This window comes from Mus musculus, chromosome 18, assembly GCF_000001635.26.
Source record: "Mus musculus strain C57BL/6J chromosome 18, GRCm38.p6 C57BL/6J".
NCBI lineage: Eukaryota > Metazoa > Chordata > Mammalia > Rodentia > Muridae > Mus > Mus musculus.
In genome coordinates this window covers 43673622-43692850 of record NC_000084.6, presented here as the reverse complement: position 1 = coordinate 43692850, position 19229 = coordinate 43673622, and the positions used below count along the sequence as shown (strand labels likewise).

General features: G+C 37.6%; 1 protein-coding gene across 4 annotated transcripts in view; it reads left to right on the top strand.

Moving 5' to 3' along the window:
* The first annotated feature begins 5065 nt into the window (after window positions 1-5065).
* Jakmip2 (janus kinase and microtubule interacting protein 2) overlaps window positions 5066-19229 on the top strand; it is a 161590-nt gene continuing 147426 nt past the window's right edge. For 3 of the 4 annotated variants that reach the window (XM_006526338.4, XM_006526337.4, XM_011247034.3), the window contains exon 1: window positions 5066-5398. The gene's annotated coding sequence lies outside the window, so the exon portion shown is untranslated. The remainder of the gene's footprint in view (window positions 5399-19229) is intronic. The other variant, NM_001163637.1, reaches the window with a different exon arrangement.

Here is a 19229-nt window from a genome sequence, read left to right as displayed (position 1 = left end):
TCTCTCCCTCTCATGTGCTAGGATTATAAGCAAAGGCCACCATGCCTGGATTGATGGCAGTGGCAATGTTAACCTTAGTGTCAAAGACACCTGAAGTGATAGAAGCTCTCAGAGATTAAAGAGACAAGCCAGGGAAAGAGACTACTTTGAGGAAAGGGAGAATTCAAAAGTGTATTCTTCAGTTTCATATTACAATAAAGAAATCCCTGAGGCATTTAATGAAGAGAAAGGAAAGTTTCTAGGTCTTCTCTGGAGAGTTATCCTAGAACAAAGCCAAATTGAACCAACACTCCAACCCCAGGCCTGGCTCTGATATGAAGTTCATTCACTAGCTCTGCCTGATCAGCTCTCAAGAACCTCACCCTGGAGCACTGTCCTCAACCTCCCAGGTCTGCCTCTGTTCATGAAGCTTCTGCATCAACTTCCCTGGTCAGTGCAGCTCTCACACCTCATTAAAGGTCCCTTTTTAAAGGTTTTAATATCCATCTATCTATCATTCTATCTATCTATCTATCTATCTATCTATCTATCTATCTATCTATCTATCTATCTATCATTCTATCTATCTATCTATCTATCTATCTATCATTCTATCTATCTATCTATCTATCTATCTATCTATCTATCTATCTATCTATCTATCAATCATTCTATCTATCTATCTATCTATCTATCTATCTATCTGTCTGTCTGTCTGTCTGTCTATCTATCTATCTATCTATCTATCTATCTATCTATCTATCTATCTATCTATCATTCTATCTATCTATCTATCTATCTATCTATCTATCTATCTATCTATCTATCTATCTATCTATCATTCTATCATTCTTTCTATCTATCTATCTATCTATCTATCTATCTATCTATCTATCTATCTATCTTAGCTTTCCTTCTCTCTTCTCCTTCTAGTCCTCCACCCCATCCACTCCTCCTCCATTTCCCTTCAGAAGAGGGCAGGTCTCCCATGGATAGCAATCAGCCATAGCATCTCAAGTTGCAGTAAGACTAGGCAGCCCCTCTCTTATTAAGTCCAGATGAGCCAAACCAGTAGGAAGAAAGGGTCCCAAAGGCAGGCAACAGAGTCAGGGAAAGCCTCTGCTCCCGCTGTTAGGAGTGCCATGAGAAGAACAAGCTATACAACTGTAACATATATGCGGAGGGCCTAGGTCAGTCCCATGGGGTCTCCCTTGTTAGGAGTTCAGTCTCTGTGAGGCCCTGTGGGCCCAGGTTAGTTGATTCTGTAGGTTTTATTATAATGTCCTTGACCTATCTGGCTCCTAAAAATCCTTTCTCCCCTTCTGCAGGATTCCCCAAGCTCCACCTAGTGTTTGGCTGTGGGTCTCTGGATCTGTTTCTATCAGTTGCTGGGGAAAGCATCTCTGATAACATTTGGGGTTCAGCTTGAGATCCATGTCTTAAGAGGACCCATACCAACACTGTCTGAAGGTCTAGGAACCAGAGGCTGGATAGCCAAGAGACCTAGGATAGAGCCAAACGTGGCAAAAAAAAAAAAAGTCAAAGAAATGGTGCTATTTATATTCTGCTATACTCATTAATCACATATTATTTTCTCAGCAAATAGAGACATTTAGAGAAAGCCTAAACTGGTCAAAATATAGAGAAAACTTACTTACAGTGACCAAGGCCAACTGTTTGATTTACAACACAGCCTCTACATCTAGGATTCAGAAAACACCATGGAAGAGGGAAAGAAGAATTGTAGAATCCAGAATACCAGATGTCTGCTGCAAGATGGTGTCTTTGACAGGGAAGCTGTACCCATGAATTCTCAATGATCTGGTTATCTAAACAAGACGTGCATAGTAACAGCATCAGCTAACATGCTAATGCAGGTGAGTTAATCTCATAAGGCCCCAGCCCTAGATGAAGAGCTAAAGGCAACTAAAGACTGCTAGAGAGGAAGATTCAGTCTTCTCTGGGCTCAGGTTCCTGATAGGTTATCCAATCTAAGGGGTCAGCCCAAAATGCATATACATACAAACAACACTAAAGGGATTCAGCACACACATTTTATATCTGTATATGTACATAATGTATATGATACATATATGTGTAACATATTGTGTTCATAAATTTGAAAGAATGAGAACAACAAAGGAAGAGCTGGAATGGGAAAAGAGAATGGTGGAAGTATCTAAATATAGTATTTATGATTGAAATGATCAAAAAAAAATTAGCTTAAGAAAGGAAACATTTACCAGGCAGTGGTGGCATATGCCTTTGATCCCAGCACTTGGGAGGCAGAGGCAAGCAGATTTCAGAGTTTGAAGTCAGCCTGGTCTACAGAGTGAGTTCCAGGACGGCCAGGGCTACCCAAAGAAGCCCTAGCTCAAAAACCCAAATAAATAAATAAATAAATAAATAAATAAATAAATAGATAGATAGATAGATAGATAGATAGATAGATAGATAGATAAATGGAACATTTCAAAGCAAATGTCAATTATATAGTACACAATTAAAAGTACACGGTGTCTCATATATACTGTTACGGAATATACTATAGTAAGCACATTAAACTATATTACAATTTGATATGATATATGTATGTTATAGAACATTAAAATAAAGGTATACATAACACAAAGTAGTGAAATTTTAAATTTTCTTTTCTTGATTTAAAGCATTATGTATAGTTGAGGTATTTTACTAAGAATTGGCTTTCAGCTTCATTCTATAGTGTCATTACTTTCTTTCCTTTTGTTTATTGCTGTTTGGTTTTGACACATCATCTATCTTCACAGCTAGGTTGGATCTAGCTAATAATTCTCCAGTCTGAGCTTTTTTGCTGAGTTCATTGGCTCTGGGGCCTATCTCTTCAACTTTCCAAAATTTTATCATGTTCGGTTGAAGTCAGAAACAAATTTCATTTTAAAAAAATCCTAATAGATATAAGGTAAAATAAATCATAAATAATTTTCTAAGTGTTTAAAGCAAATATTAACAAGTAATGATAATGTATAGACATAGCAAGCAGGAGAATGGGGCACAGGAGGAGCAGGGGAGGAGGTGGAGTGGCTGAAAGTGGTTAAGTTTCTAAGTTCTTTAAACATCAGAGGCCCTCAGGGGTCCCTGGTAAGGGTCAGCTCTTGGTGTAAGAGGTTCGAAGCTCTGTCCATTTCTGCAGTCCTAGCTTTATAGCCAACATCTTCTTTCTCTTTGAGACCACCTCTAAGGGGACAGAAAAAAATCAAAGACAAAGAGGACAGAAAGAAACAAAATGTGTATGCCCATTTCCTTCTGTGGTACCCCACTTATGTGAGGAGGTTTGGAAATGTGAGCAGGCCATGTGTAGCCCATTTGGCTGGAAATAAGGGCTGTAATCTGCCCAAATCAAGAGACAGGCTCTCTTTTGGAGGTGACACATATATCAAATGCTAAGAATGAGTTGTGCCCTTCCCTTGACCACATGGTCATCTTTAACATTCAGTGTTGTCAGAACATGCCTGTGGCACCAAGGTTCTAGCCAGAAAATAAAATCCTCTTGTATGTTCAAAATTATGCCTATGAATAAAATAGCAGTGATTATAGACAATATTTAATGCACAGGTACTATATGTTGGACATTGTGCTTCTCACAATGACTCACGAAAGTTTATTGTAGGTTCCCTATGTGAATGAAGAAACTTTGATTCAGGAAAGTTAAACTTACCTTAAATAATAGCTTTAGAAAATATCAGAAACAGAGCCTGATGTGCTAGTATCCCTGAGATCTGTGTCAGTTCACTTGAACCTGTATGTAACTGTGTGAGTTAAACATAAAGATTAGCTTTGTTCTGCAGAGGAATGGCAGGAAACGGGACATTGGAACAAATCCAAGTGTTAGAAGACTCTAGCTTTTAATGATCATGTTGGCATTTATTTTATCTGTATGGCAATTTTCAAAAATAGCTGTATTCTGCAAGATTTACAATGTTCCAATTTTTCAAATTTTAAAAAACATGAAACTTTTTAGAACACTCCCACTTTGGCCACCATGGTCGCCAACCGTCGCCAGCCATCACAGCTACCTTGTATTTAGTATCTTCTCTTCTACCTGGAATTATTATGTCCTTCCCTTTAGCTTTTAGATTAAGTGATGTCTACAGTGTACCTCTCTACAACTCTCGCTAATAATAGTAAATATTTACTGTGTGCTTACTACACGCCAAGGGCTTTTAGTGCATTATCTCAATCAATCTTTACAACTACTTGCCCGAGACAAATTCTAGTGGCATCTATAATTTATGGCTAGAAACAGAACTCAACACTGCACATTCTCTTGATTTTCTCCTACCTACAACTCTGACTGACAGCTGGTTTCGGAACTCTGAAAGGGCATCACTGAAAATAGCATGGAATTGCTTGTGAATGAGGTTCGCTCCAGGAGTCTGAAGCTGGTTCTATGTGGAACTGTCCACTTTCTAGTGCTGCTGAGAGTCGGGGTTGTTCATAGGTATTTCCGGTTTGTTTTCTTCCAACTTCCTTTTCCTCAGAGGGTATTGTCAATATCGCCAGGTCGTTTTCAGGAGTCAACTTGCAAAAAACGGTGGAATCAAATGATCTGAGAACAAACCGATGTTCTCGCATGTAAAGGAACGTAGCAGGCACCAGTTTTGCTTTGTTTTTGTTTGTTTGTTTTCAATTAACAACCTCGAGTGGCACTGAGCAAGAGATGGTATCAAGCACGCACAACTTTGCAGTAATAACAATCTCTCACATAATTTTTTAGTTTATTTCTTCCAATAGAAAGTGCAATATATTTTATCTAAAACCTATAGACAGTACAAATAAATGCCAAACTGTTCGGTATATTTCAACCTATAACTTAGATTCGATTCTAACTCTTCTTTCCTGGTGCCTTTTCACCCTTGGCGCCTCTCAAGGCGACATGGAACGTAGATTAAGAGAGACCAAGAGCATCTCAGAGTCAGGGACTTAGTTTTACTCCAACCCCTGCAGATTGCTTAGCTCCTCTCCCCTCCCCCTTAGCTTGCCACTTGCAATTGGCTATTGCCATGACAACCAGCAGCTGCCGGGCCGGCTGCTTCTACCGCAGCAGGGGTGGGGCTGTGGGGGTGGGGAGGGAAGGAGGAGCCTGAGGAGGTGTCTGCTGCAAGTTCCTGGCTGATTCTGAGCTCACACCATCCTCCAAGAGGGAGGAGGCTCAAGTGATGCTGCTGCTGTTGCCGCCTCTACTGCTGGTACTCTAGTGGAGCTGGAAAGGGTGGTTCCTATCGCACCATCGCCAACCAGAGAGGGAGGGGAAAAATCCCGGCAGCCGGCAGCCGCAGCTGATGTTGGGTTCAGAGGCTGCATCCGACCCGGTCACAAGAAAAATGGATTCAGTGTGCGGCGCTCCCTCGTTTCAGCATCTTCTCCTGGTCTCAGCATGGTGAGTAGCAGGCAGAGGGGGTACCTTCTTAATCTAGCTGGTTATTAAATGACTTGTGTATACATCTGTGGCCTAGACTTAAACAATGACTCGCGTCTCTCAGACTAGGAGGGGGGTTGGGGGTGTGGAGACAGAGATGAGGATGGAGAGAGAGGAAGGTTGTCCGTGGCAGAGAAGTGAGAAGACATCTGCTTGTGTTTGAGGGGAAAAAAATGATGTTTTGATTTTTATCACAAACTGGCTCAGAATACTAACTGAACCGCCGGATTCCTTTCCTCTCAAGCTTAGCAACAAAATCAGGGGGTGGAAAGGAGCAAGCAAGAAGAGGATGTAGTTGAAAGCAATCGTCTCGTTTGCAGGTCTCACAAACAGGGTTGGGCCTTCCCTCAAGAACACATTTGGTGTCTCAACCTTGTTGGCCTAATTATAAGGTGATTTTACCTATTTGCTCTAGTGCTAACGGGGTCCCAGAATTAGGCATTCTGCTTCACACTTTAACATATTCTTGTTGAAAAACCATTTCCGAGATCCATAGTTTCTTTTTCAGGATGCATTTAACTGTGAACATACACATCTACATACATACACATCGTATGTGCACATGCTACTTTGCAGGTGTGTTGCATTTATGGAGTCTATTTCTATGCACAGCGTGCTTGATTTACTATCGTTTTTATGGGTTATTGATGTCTTTGCATTCTTGGAAGTAATTGCATGTTTTAGGAACCGGACTTCTGGTTTGTATGATTATTCATTGGCTTCATTTGGATTAATGTGACATTTATTCTTGTTATTGTCCCTTAGGTTCATTGTGGCCAATTAGGACAGATGCCTATCGTTTCTTCTGTATTAGAGAACTAGATGCCAATTCATAGCCTGGCTGTTTTTAATTGGGTTTGTGGGCCTATGTCGAGGGCCCCAAATTTACAATGATGGGAAAGGGAGGTGGCTTGAAATATTATTTAGCATATTGCATCGTCTCAGATAAATGCTGAAACAGATAGGTTTTTCTCGAAATTCTGATCCATCCCTTTCAAATCTGTATGGTGTGCTCCAACCAGTACAGCTGAACTGGCAGGTGAGAGGCATTCATTTTATTTAATTATGTAGATATTGGTTGCTCATTCCTTCAGTGTCCACCACCATTTTACAGTTCTCTCAGAATGTCCTGTTCTCGGGTGGCTTCTCTAAGTGATTAAGTAGGAAGCAGGATGGTTTTAAAAACCCAAGTGTTCTCAAGGACCCCAGCCTGAATTCGTGTGCTCATACAATGAAAGGAACGAGAGTAAGCAAAGCTTGGCAGGAGGATGTGGCTTGGAGCTGAAACAGGGGTGATTGTAGTTTATAAACGCTTACTGGTATCTGTTTGACCTTCTACTATGCTAAGGCTTTAAGGCAGCTCAGGAGACTAAAGATGCCAGAGATTGGAACGTACAGGGCTCCATTACCACCTAGGATAATGGATTTCATTGAACTAAAGCCAGAAAAATCCTTTCAGGTAAAAATGTATTAGTAATATAACATGCATCAAATATGTGAACTGTGTCTACCAACCTTCCCACCATCACTGCCATGGAGGACGTATTTTAAGTCTAAAATAATAGATTCTTTTCATATTAGTCTTTATAATTTATAATTTTTACCTCATTGGATTTTAGTTTTGTTTTCCTGAGACTTATTTGGTTTATAGATAAGAATGATGCTTAGTGACTTAATTTAATATGCTCATGTATTTTGTGTATTCACAAGTCTAAACTCTTGCTACCATGTGCCTAATTATAACAACTCTATAAAGTAGGTCAAGGAAGTAGGTACCAGGCTTGTATGTTATTGCAAAAAAAAAAGAGAAAGATTTATACCACAGTATAAAGATTTTAGAGTGTATTACTAAATGGAACTTTTAATTTCCTAGAACAAAAGTTCAAATATTTCTAGAGTAAACTTATAAAAAATGAAAACAACAACAGCTGTACCTGTTTCATAAATAGAAAGCAGGTACTCTGATCCTTTTATTTCCTTTCTACTGAATTTGGATGTGGTTTTATAGGCAAAACTGGTACAGATTGAAGAGAGGTTCATCGCCATAGGTCATAACTTAGGAAACTCATTGTTGGTAGTCCTATCCAATTATAGGTCCATCCCCTGTAGAAGGACAAATAAACTAGAACTATGTAATCTGGAGGAGAGCAAGTTGAGATATAAGCATCACTTGTTTCATATAAGATTCTGCTTTCAAGTAGGACACTGGCAGTTGCTACTGTTTGGAATGTGGAATATTATCAGTGGGTTTCAGCTTCACAGAAAGAATTAAGATTAGATGTACAAAGCATAAAAAGGCTTCCAAGTACGTGTGTATGGTCATGCACGCTCTTCTGCCACTAAAGAGTACTAGATTATGATCTAGATATCCACTTGTCTGGGATGGACTATGCTTCTTCCTAAAAGCACACCTAACTAGTCAACTCTCCTTCGAAGGGTTCACATTAGCCGTTTAGCATTGGATACTTGGACATTTGTGAATGTATACTCCATTTTGCAATCTGCTTCTAATTACCAAATCTGGGTACTTTTGAAGAAACTGATGGATCATCTATCTGAAAAAAAAAATATTTTTTTTTAATGTAGTCTTAACAGGATCAGGCATTCGCCTAGCTTTGCTTATCAGCAACTTCAACGAGGGTAATGTCAAAATAGTTGTACTAAAACGACCTTCCATTGTATGGCTGATTCTGAAAACTGTAGTATTTTGTAGAATAATTCAAGAGCTACCAAGTTGGTGTTAGAAAAAAAATTGTATGAAGATTACATACAATTTACTGTTTCAAGATGTGTTTAAAGGAAGTAGAGAGGAAGTTTATTGGCTTTTGCTCAAACTGTGTCTTGAAAATACCATTCTTATAAGACTATTAAAGTTAAATATTACTGATATGTGGGCCTTTATTACAACTTGTTATAATTGCAATGCACATTTAGTTTACTGCTTCATGATGTGGTCTTTCCAATCTCTTCCAATGACCTCAGAATGTTCTGTAATTTTGATTTCACACTGCAAGTCTCCTTCTGGGTTTATATTTTTATATTTAGACATTTGAAAGTTTATATTTGGGTAGTAAAATCTACTTCCTGTGGTTCTAATTAATGCCTGAAAAGTTTAATTTTTTTTAATTCTCAAAGTTAGAGCTTAAAAGAAACCAAATTTATCTTATAAGTTTCAATATTAGTTGACATTGAAATAAATAAACTAGATTTACACTTGGTTTTCAGTCAGAGAGTACAGTTAATATCCCCATTTACACATGCTTCTATTATTCCATTAATTAAAATGTATTTTCAAACAGAGTGAATTAAACAATTTACTAACAACTATTTGTAGAGCTCTTATCTGATTAGCAGAATTTGCATATACTAGCAACATAAAATTTCCTTGGAGGATATAAGATACACACATGTGAAGCTGTACACAATGATATATTACAGTTACTACTCAAATTACCAATACACTTTGTGTGAATATAAAGTGAGTATACTTCTCAAAATCACTTTAATTTTAAATGCCAACGTTCTATCAAGTCAGGAAAGGCCCTTTTTAAATTGCTGTTTTGACTGGTTTTAGTAAGTGAAAATTGATTGGGAGAAGCTAAGCTTGTCTGCACTTGTGTTTAGCAAACCATCAAACAGGGTGATATCGCAAGTCTTATGAGCACAAGTCTTTCATGTTTGAAAACTCAATACAGTAACTTGAAGATTTGACTTACAATATATACAAAATGTGCATTATATGATTCGCTTTTTGGGGATTTAGATTAGAATATTCCAGGCATTCTAATTGGCTTTTGATGACACTGATTTTACAAATAGATTAAGTGTGTATAGGGGATTTTAAAAAGATGACTCTGATATATTTAAGAGGAAAATCTTAACTTCTTGATAATAAAAAGTAGCAAAGACATATTTGCCAGGAGAAAGTCAGATTTTCATTAGACTGACTTGCACTTATTTTATGACAAAGTGTTGTTTGGTTTCTAACAATATAAATATTGGAAAGTAACATTGTCTTCTTTGCACTTGGGACCGAATAAAGATTCTCAAGGTCCCGAATCTTAAGAGCAGTTGCGCCATTTTGCTTATGCATCTTTGTTCCTACTTGTCCTTAGAACAAAAATGTTATAAAATAAGTTATTCTAAATTTGATAATTCAGGTATTTTATTAGACAAACACTTTTATACATTTCAAAAATATCAAAAGTCAAAGATTGCTTTAAAAACATTCTAATGTGCATACGCATGTATATTCATATATACACATATATTCATATACACACAAATATTTTGTGAGATTGGGTTATATATACATATATACATATATATGTGTACATGCATACACACACACACATACATTTTTTGTGAGATTGGTCTTGCTACTTAGTCCATGTAAGCCTAGAACTTGCTACACAATGCAGGCTAACTTTGAAATCCTCTCCTGAAGGCAAGGCTGAGAACAGGTAATGGGAGGAGTAATGAAAGAGGATTAAAGACCGATTGCTTTCCAGTTCTCTTATGAATATTTTGGTTTTGATGGTGGATAAGTGCATAAAATAGATTTGATGCTGAGAGTGTAAAATTTATTGTAAATTTGCACAGCTCTGAGGCTTATCTTAACTGCATTGAAGTTTTTTTGAGTTTTATAGACTTCAAGTCTGCTTGATTATGATGTGTGATAAAGTTTATAATTTTTAAAGTATGAAATTGGTATCATTCTGGCTCAATACTCTAGATTTTAGGATTATAGAAATCTGCCACATGGCTGACTCTTCTGGTATTATTATTGCTGTTACTGTTACTAATAATGTGGCATATACTTTATGTGACAGTTGGTAATTCAGCTATAGCCAAGTAGCAAATTGTGCTTCTTAAACTACCTCTTTGGGAAAAATACTGTTTGTAATGAATTGACTGTAATAAAGCTTGAGATCACTGCAATGAAGATATTCTACTTAAGGCACATTTTACTAACACAGTTTACTTTGTCTTTCAGTGACTTTGTTCACTTTAAAATTGTATATTATTATTGTGGAGGGAAAAATACAGGAATATATAAAGGCACAATGAAGTATCATCTGTAAGCTTTCTATTAAGAAATAATTGCTGTTAGTATATGGGGATATTCACTGTCCATTTTCCCCATATTCACTGTCTGAATGACACACACTCAGACATACAGTTTTACAAATGGCCCATATTTTGTTCACTTTATATATGGTAGCCATTTTTTTCCATGTCAATGAGTCTCTGTTAAAATTTCTATTTGTGTATAGGTTTTGATAATTGAATTTGTTTTGTTTTGTCCTTTCCTACTTAGGAGTCATCACACTTTGGTTTTAAATACTTATGTAGGTAGGTCCTGCTTGATGTACCGCAGCTGTAAGGCAAGCATTAGTCCAGGAAATACTAGCTCCGTGTCCTACCTGCCACTGGATCTTACAGTGAGTTTTAAATTAGCCTTGGTTATTCTCTTGTCTGCTGACAATGAATGAGTGTTCAACCCAAGCCAGTGAAATAAATCTCTGCCCGAATCACTAAGAGATTCACAAAGTACAGGCATCAGCAACAAAGAAAGAACAAAACCTAGAAGAAATCTCTTTGGGAGTCAAGCTAATTTCTTCCGTGTGATAGCACTGTGTTCTGCAGCTTTAACCTCTCTGACCAGTTCAAATGTTTTACAAAGGTAGATTCAAACAGCATACATCAGCTGTCACGGACTTTCCAAGATAAACCAAGACCCATATTCATTATTTGACTTTCACTGTGTTCATTAAATATATATACGTTTTCCAGTGAAGACCTGGTTATCTGACTCCCAATATTCTCTTTTGAGTGGTTGAATTCTCCAACAGTTAGTCTAAATCTCAACTGGCAATTTCTTTGTATATTTTTTTAATCTGAACTGTATGTCGAGGTTTCCTGAGTATATCCCACACAGTGTTCCCGGCACAGTGCTTTTTCTTTATAGTCCAGAACAACCACTATAGCTTTGGAAACAGTTGGTGTGCACCCACTAGTAGCCCAAAGGACTAAGATGTCGTGTTAGGTTCTCTTTATCACATATGTGTCCAGTAATGACTCGTTGACTGTTTGACTGGCACACTGAGAGGCTGACAGACTGATGGACAGACGGGTCTTAGGCCTCTGATTTCAGATGAGATTTCCACTATAGGACCTTTAGAGTCTCATCTTGTAATGTGACCTATCATGCTGCGGATGTTGCCCAGTGGAAAGCGCTCAGTTAGCATGCAACAGGCTCTGAATTCACTCTCTAGCACTTCTAATAAATAACCTGTGAGAAGAAAATAGATACTATTTATATATATGAGGCATAGTCTCAGGTTGCTGTTAGGATTTTGAAAGAGAAAAATCAAACTGTTAAAGCTACAAAGCACACCATTTAGTAATCCCTCATGAAAGATTGTTCGTTCACTGTGTGCTGTGGCATAACAAAGGCTGTCAACACTTCTGTGGCTCCTTTGACTTCCCTTTGAAAACCGACTTTTAAGTTGAATGTGACAGCATTAAGGCTATGCCATAATTTGCTATAATTGATTAAAATAAGCTAGCAATTTAATTATTATTAGCATGGGCTTGTGCGATACACATTCACATCTCTACTACTCTTCAGAAAGCCAGTCAACTAAATTCACTTATAAACAAATTATTCTTTCATATCTATATTCAAAAAATCAAGTAAAAACAAAATGTATGTTACAACATTAATAAATAAAGACAGCATTCTGTTTTCATGAATGTTTTGAAGTGAAATATAATGAGAATGACCTGAAATTGATGGTTATACTTGGCACACATAGAGACAGGCCATATAGCTATTAGATCCCATCTCTCTTGGAAGAAACCTGTCTGTATAACAAAACCTAAGGAAAAAAGGAAAGGTCTTATTCTCATTTTAGCATGTAAGTCTCATAGTGTTTACTGTCCTTCTTGGAATCCTAGAATTAAATTGTAGTTAAGAAATAAACAACAACAACAACAACAAAAACATAACAAAAATCTAAGGAAGTTTGGCTGACACTATCTGGTCAGAAAACAACTTATTGTCGTTATTTTCAAGAAGAAAATGTTGCTGAGAGTATTGTGTCTAAAAAAGCCTGTGAGCATGTGCTTTAGGGAAACAAGGTGGTATTTTCATCTTGCCTTCTGCTTCAAACTGGAACTATTCCCCCTGGAAACTACTTCTCAGCATAGCCACATTACAAATGTAAACCCAGCAAATATTCCACACCCACCATCCTTATCTAGCTTGTCTGTGTAGCATTTCATAGAGAGAAACACCTTCCAAAACAACAACAACAACAACCACAACATCAACCACAACAAACCCATAAGTTTATATTCTCTAATAATCACTGATCCATACTCATGACCCTACAATGAGTGTTAAGGTCAAAGTTAACCAATTTGAATATATTATCCAAGACAAGAGAGTATTAGGATTTTAATGCTAGAATACTGATGGAAACATTTAAACTTTAAAAATGAGTGTGACTTTGCAAAATCTAGGTTATGATGACATTCTAGCAGTAAGTTCTTTTCTAGCAAAATGATCAGGAGGTGTGTTTGTGTGTTGGGGTGTATTTAAGCCCAGTGTCTTATATATGGTAGACTAATACCTAACCACTGGGCTACATCCATACTTGGCCCTTGATAATTATTTTTTATATAATGACAACAAATAAGGAATTTATTAAGAGTCTGTGCAGGGAGTTCCCATGAGAATTCACAATTTTAGGAATTAGTTAACCTGCACTGACAAGAAAGAGTTAGGATTTGGATATTTTAAAATGTATATGATATATTCCAAACTTCAATACTTATGAAGCTCCTAGATAACTCTATTTATGAAAATGATTCCTTTGCAGTTTCTGGAATTTCAGCATCAGCTGTCTTGATCTAGTGACCCTCTAATAAAGGCAAAGACCACACAACTCCACTGGCTTCTGTATCTACTTAGCATAATTTAAATGGTAATTAATAAACCATGAAGTGGATTTTGTATGCTAGAGAGTATGAGGGTGTAAGCTGTATTGGAAGAGACTTGGTTTGTTTCTTTGTTTTCAGTACTTGGTGACAAGCGTAGTCCCTTTCATATGTTGGATGATATTCCACTACTGAGCACTCTCTTAAACCCTGCCCTCCTCTCACTTTGAAAGAATTTTATTTAATGCAATCACCTATATAACATTTAGAATTTCCAGTGTTTTGATTCAGATGCCCAAACTCTAGAAATATTTTAAAAGGAAATCCTAGATTTTAAAGATGGAGTTAGTAATGAAGCTCTGCCTCTGGTTAAAATTCTCTCGAGGTAGTGATTTGCCACTTGCTGACATTTAGCTAGATTGTTTGCATTTTTACATCTGTGTGTGCAATGCTGCACTCAGAAATGAGGGGAAACTAACATCACCATGCAGCAGAGAGTATTGATCCTTTGTGAACTTCAAAAGTTTATCCTGCTTAGGCTTAAAAGAGCCCATTGTCCAATGTCAGGTTAGAAAACACCCATTTCATTATGATGCACCTTTTATCACGGACTATGAATATACTGTCTCCCATCTGCGGACGTAGCATATACTTTTCTGTTTTCTATTTATAGAGTAGAAAGTCAAGCCTACATGACTTAGCCAGAGACCTTGAAAGGTAGAAAGGTGGTGTGTGGGTGTGCGTCTCCAGCTGCTAGTCATCTGCTTCTTGAAGTTTCACTACCATATGTACAGTTTGAAAACATTATCTAGCTGTATAGAATCCTCTTGCTTTGGAACATCATTCTTTGACTATATAGCCAAATGTAATCTAAGCAGAATCAATAATCCATTCCCAGCTTATATAATGCCATTGCAGATCACATTCTTAATGTACTTAGATGCGTGTGACTAAAGAAAGGATGCTTTGATGTCACTTGTGAAAGCAGAGAGTGCATTGTTGAGGAGATGGGCTTCTTACAAAGATTTCCTCTCCCCTGGACTCAGAAGATTGTTTCAAACTCAATATTGACTCAACTTCTCTCTTTAGAAGAAGAAGAAGAAGGAAATCCACACTTAAGACTATGAACAATCCAAGTAAATCACTTTATTCCAATAAGGATGAGGATGGATATGGCCCTCTTACTAACAAATATAGCTGGCTTGCTCTAAATACAATCAATGCTAACAGAAAATTTACTTCTTTCCCTTAGGTTACTCAAATTGGGAGAAAAAATAGTGAGCACTTAATTCTTTTTAGCTTTGTGCAGAATGTGTATTTTCGCATTGTTTAATGCTAAATAGATAACTTCGTCACTCTATCCTGATCAGGTCTGCAGAACAAATTACCTGTGACCTATGAAAATGGGAATTCAGTTGAGCTATTTAAATATAGAAATTTAGGAGAACATGTCAAATCATGTTTTAATCTTAAAATCCAATAGAAAAATCAAAATGTAGAATTTAATCCCAGTTTTGTAAAGAATGATAAATTACACACACACAGACCCATTAAAAACAATGTAATATAAATCAAAATATTGACAGGAATTAATTGATGGTAGTAAGGTAATAATTTTACATTTGTGTTTTCTATGAGTTTTTAAATATAAAGGAAACATTTTATTACTGAAGTGTATAAAGTTTGTAAAGAATGTGACCACATAGAGAAAATTTGCAGGGACTATGAAAAATGAAAATTTCATTCTTCCTAGGTCATAGGTTTCCAGTCTGGTCTCCATAGTTAGCCACAGTATTCTGATGAGCCAGGCAGGATCCAGACCCTCCATACTGTCACCTAGAGGGTATCCTCTTACAGTTTTGAGGGAAAAGACCCTATCTACAAGAAAACTTCAATCCCACTGATATAATTTATGTGATATTCTGTGTGCCGAAATACTAAATTTCCTTAAAACCGAAAAATCGTATTTTCATTCAGCTTTCAGTCTTCTTTTTATCAATGTCATGACTTTCGGTTTAGTGTCATGAATTTTTGTTGTTGTTAGTAATTATTAGAACCCTGTGCACAAAAACTTCATTGTGACCTTCTAAGGCTTGGTTAAAATCCAATTTTAGTGCTTTAAAACAAAACAAAACAAAACATGTATTTATTCATTATATGCATCTCTCTATCTCTCTGTCTCTCTCTCTCTATGTGTGAACATCCAAATCGTTTGATTTATGCATTTAACATGTCTTTAACCTGAAAAGCTAGAAATGGACTATTGGCACAGGGAGTTTGGAAGGAGGACAGGATAATATCAGTGCAAGCAAAGTACAGACAGGGTAAACTAAGGGCAGAGAAATAAAAAAGAGCAGAGTGAGACGATGGAGGAATGAGGTGCCAAGAAGGCTCAGCCAAAGTGAGGTGTGTGTGAGGAAGTTACTTGGAAACCTGTGATCTGGCAATCTGAGAAAAATATGTAAGAGGATATGATAGAATATAATGTGACCTGAAAGAGCAGGGAAGAATACTGGCTAGATGAGAAAGGGGAGAAGAGCAGGGGTAAAAGAAAGGAAGGGGCACGGGATAGGTAACCAAAGCCAAGGATGCATGAAGAAGCCATACAGGGTTCTGCTAGTTTGTAAGCTACTTACGAAAATATATAGGTGACTGAGCAGAAATGTCACACAATAGTGAACCATGTGGCCCCAAGAAGACATGAGTTTTATTAAATGAGAATCTCAGTAACAGTCATGGGTGACTTCCTTATGAGTTATTGTGCAGAGAGGACCCAGAGGATCCTAAAACAATGCAGGACATTGTCACTCCCAGTTATATGGTAAGGCCCCATGGCCAAAGATACCCCATTATCTCTGCTTAAAAACACAGAGAAGCCAACCTTTCGCTGCCCACGAAAGCTATCCTTTTATATAGATTATAGTGCTGGAAGGTACCGTGTCGCTGAAGGAGGATAAAAGACGTCAGCGGTTTTATCCACAGCTGTACCTCTCCTGCTATAATACCCATCTTCAAGGCAAGATGTACCCACTGATGCAATAGCAGCATGACTTTATGGGGTTAACCAATCCCCTTTTATTTGGATTTAAGGTTTTTTTCACAGCAGGGATTTTATTCCTAGTACTATAAACATTGTTAAAAACCATGGCTAGGCAAGGCATATGCCCTAAGGGAGAACCTATTGATGTTTTTTGTTTTTTTTTTTTTTTTTCTTCCAGAGGTGATATTTTTCAAACTGTCTTCTAAATATCTGTGTTTATATCCATGGATTCCCGTATTCCCAGTTTTGCTCAGAGACTATTACAGGTAGTGGTTAATTCAGAAGTGCTGCTGTTTAAATCACTACTAATAAGTGATTGTGAGTTCTCAGATATAGATGGGACATTTATACCCACCCACCACCACACAGCTCAGGAAGCATGCAGAAGGGACAGAAAAAATTCAAGAATCAGGGTAGAGAAAATGCTTCAACATAAGCAGTGTCTTTTTATTTCATATTCTTCTAGTAAACGTGTTCATTTATGAACAAGATAAATGGTTGAACATTTTCAACTAAAATAGAACCTTAAGATATCCTTTTAACCAAAGTCAAATGTGTGTTCTCTAGAATTCTGCTCCTGACTTATAATAGATACAAAACTTGAATCTAAAAATGATCCTTGCACCCAACAACATGTTCTAAGTTGGGCATACTTGTGGAGGAGTTCAGGAGTGAATGGGGGACCTACACGAATGATGTAGACTCCAAGTACAACACTCGGGAAGTATTTAGGCCCCAAGAGAGACCTGGCTACCTTTATCAGAAGACAGGCGAATCTGTGCATTAGTTATGGAGAAAGAAGACATATCAAGGGAGCATGGTAAGGAGAGATTACCCAGGCCTGTGAAAAAAGGTAAAATGAGTTTGTGAAGATTCTGTTTACTGACCTAAATGGGGATCAGGATTGTAAATTACCTTGCCTTAACAGAAAAGTACAGGCATGCACAGTCAAGTCACAAATGCCTATTATTCAGGAAACAATGCAGAATGTGACATTTAAAATGAAGCAGAATGACACCACACAGAGCCCTTGGCAGCACTGGGGGCTTGCCATGTTCTGAATTCCAGCATACGTGAAGCACTGTCATGTGGTTGTGCAGGGAAACAGGATGTAAGATTGAAGTGAGATCAACTGTCACATCCTACAAGAAAAATTATGAATGACTCTCTGCAGTCCCTTCCCCCTTAGAGCCTTCCCTTACTTGCATATGAATGTAGTGAGAACACATGAACAGTAAATATTAGGAAGCACATTAAATACATCGATTGCAGTCACAGTCAAGGGACTCTTTCATTATTGTTTCTTTTCTTCATTTAACACAGAAAGCATAACCCTGAAGGTAAGAAAAAATGGAAACCCAGAGGGGATAAGGTCACTGAGTGTTTAATAAGAGTATTGATCCTGACTCTTGCTTCTACCCTGCTGGATTTTCTTCTTTGAGTTATGATTGTCAGATCCCCAACCTCAGTTTTAAATAGTATGTACCTTCTTCCTTTCTGTCTTTCTCTAAATATCCTTGAAGCAGAAGTCTGTAAAACCAATTTAAATTCCTTAAACTCCTTATTTCTGCTTAACTAAAAAGAAAATATTGGGTTAGGTTATCTACATGACTCTTCTACTATAAGTCTGTGTTGGTAGCTTTGTAACTGTCTAACACAATTTTTGACTGTTCAATGTCTTAAATAGATCATTCTCATTATAATCATGTAGTACTGGATTACCTTTCAGAGAGAGAGAGAGAGAGAGAGAGAGAGAGAGAGAGGTAGTAAGAGGAAGAGAGACAGAGAAAAACAGAGACAGAGCATAGAGAGATGGGAGATAGGAAGATAAAGAGAGATGCAAAAAGCAGGGGACTGGGAAGGAGAGAGGGAGGGAAAAGGAAGAGGGACAGAGAAAAGGACAGGGAAGATGGCAGAAATAAAAAAGAAACAAAAGTGGCAGAAAGAGAGTTAGAGAGAATATTGCCATCCAGGTTAGCAAACATGATATTCAGCACACCCAAAAATGCAGATGCCAGGCTAATTAATCAATGCAATACTTCAAAGGATCTGAGCTTATTTCTCCACTTAACACATGTACAGCAACCTCCTGGCACAAGGTGTATGACACGTTGACCGAAACACTGATGCTTTACCAAGCTTACTTAAGAGTTTACAGAAGAGGATTTTTACAGTCTTTCCACTCAACCTTGTGAACCTGTTTTAAATGCAGCCTCAATGGAAAGTGTTTTCTTTGCCCTGCAGACTCCTTGTGCTTGCACATTCAAAGAGTCACTGTCTAACTTTCCTTTTTTAGAGGCCAGGTGGGAAGCCAGCTTAGCCATATGTGTGATATTTTAATCAAAGTATGAGCATCGCTCTGCCTGCATGAAGACATCAAAGAATATGTTTATCTCCTTCCTCCTGTCATCTTTCTGGACATGCATTGAGGTCATATTCAGAAATAGAATGTGTCTTCAAGCCATAGCCCCTTGATTAGACAAGGACTATCTCCCCATGGCTGTGGCTGGGGTACCACATTCTGTTCAGACTGTGACATTTGGAGCAATGGGATATTGCAAGGTCACAACTGGGGTTCCTTGGACCTTGGAAGCTAACTGGGTGACATGAGCAGGCAGCCTACCCATTCTGTTTTGCTTGGTTTCTTTGTTGTTGTTGTTATTCATTTTTTTTAGGTTTATTTATTTATTTCATGTATGTGGATATACTGTCGCTGTCTTTAGGCACACTGGAACACAGCATCAGATCCCATTACAGATGGTTGTGAGCCACCATGTGGTTACTGCAAATTGAACTCAGGACCAC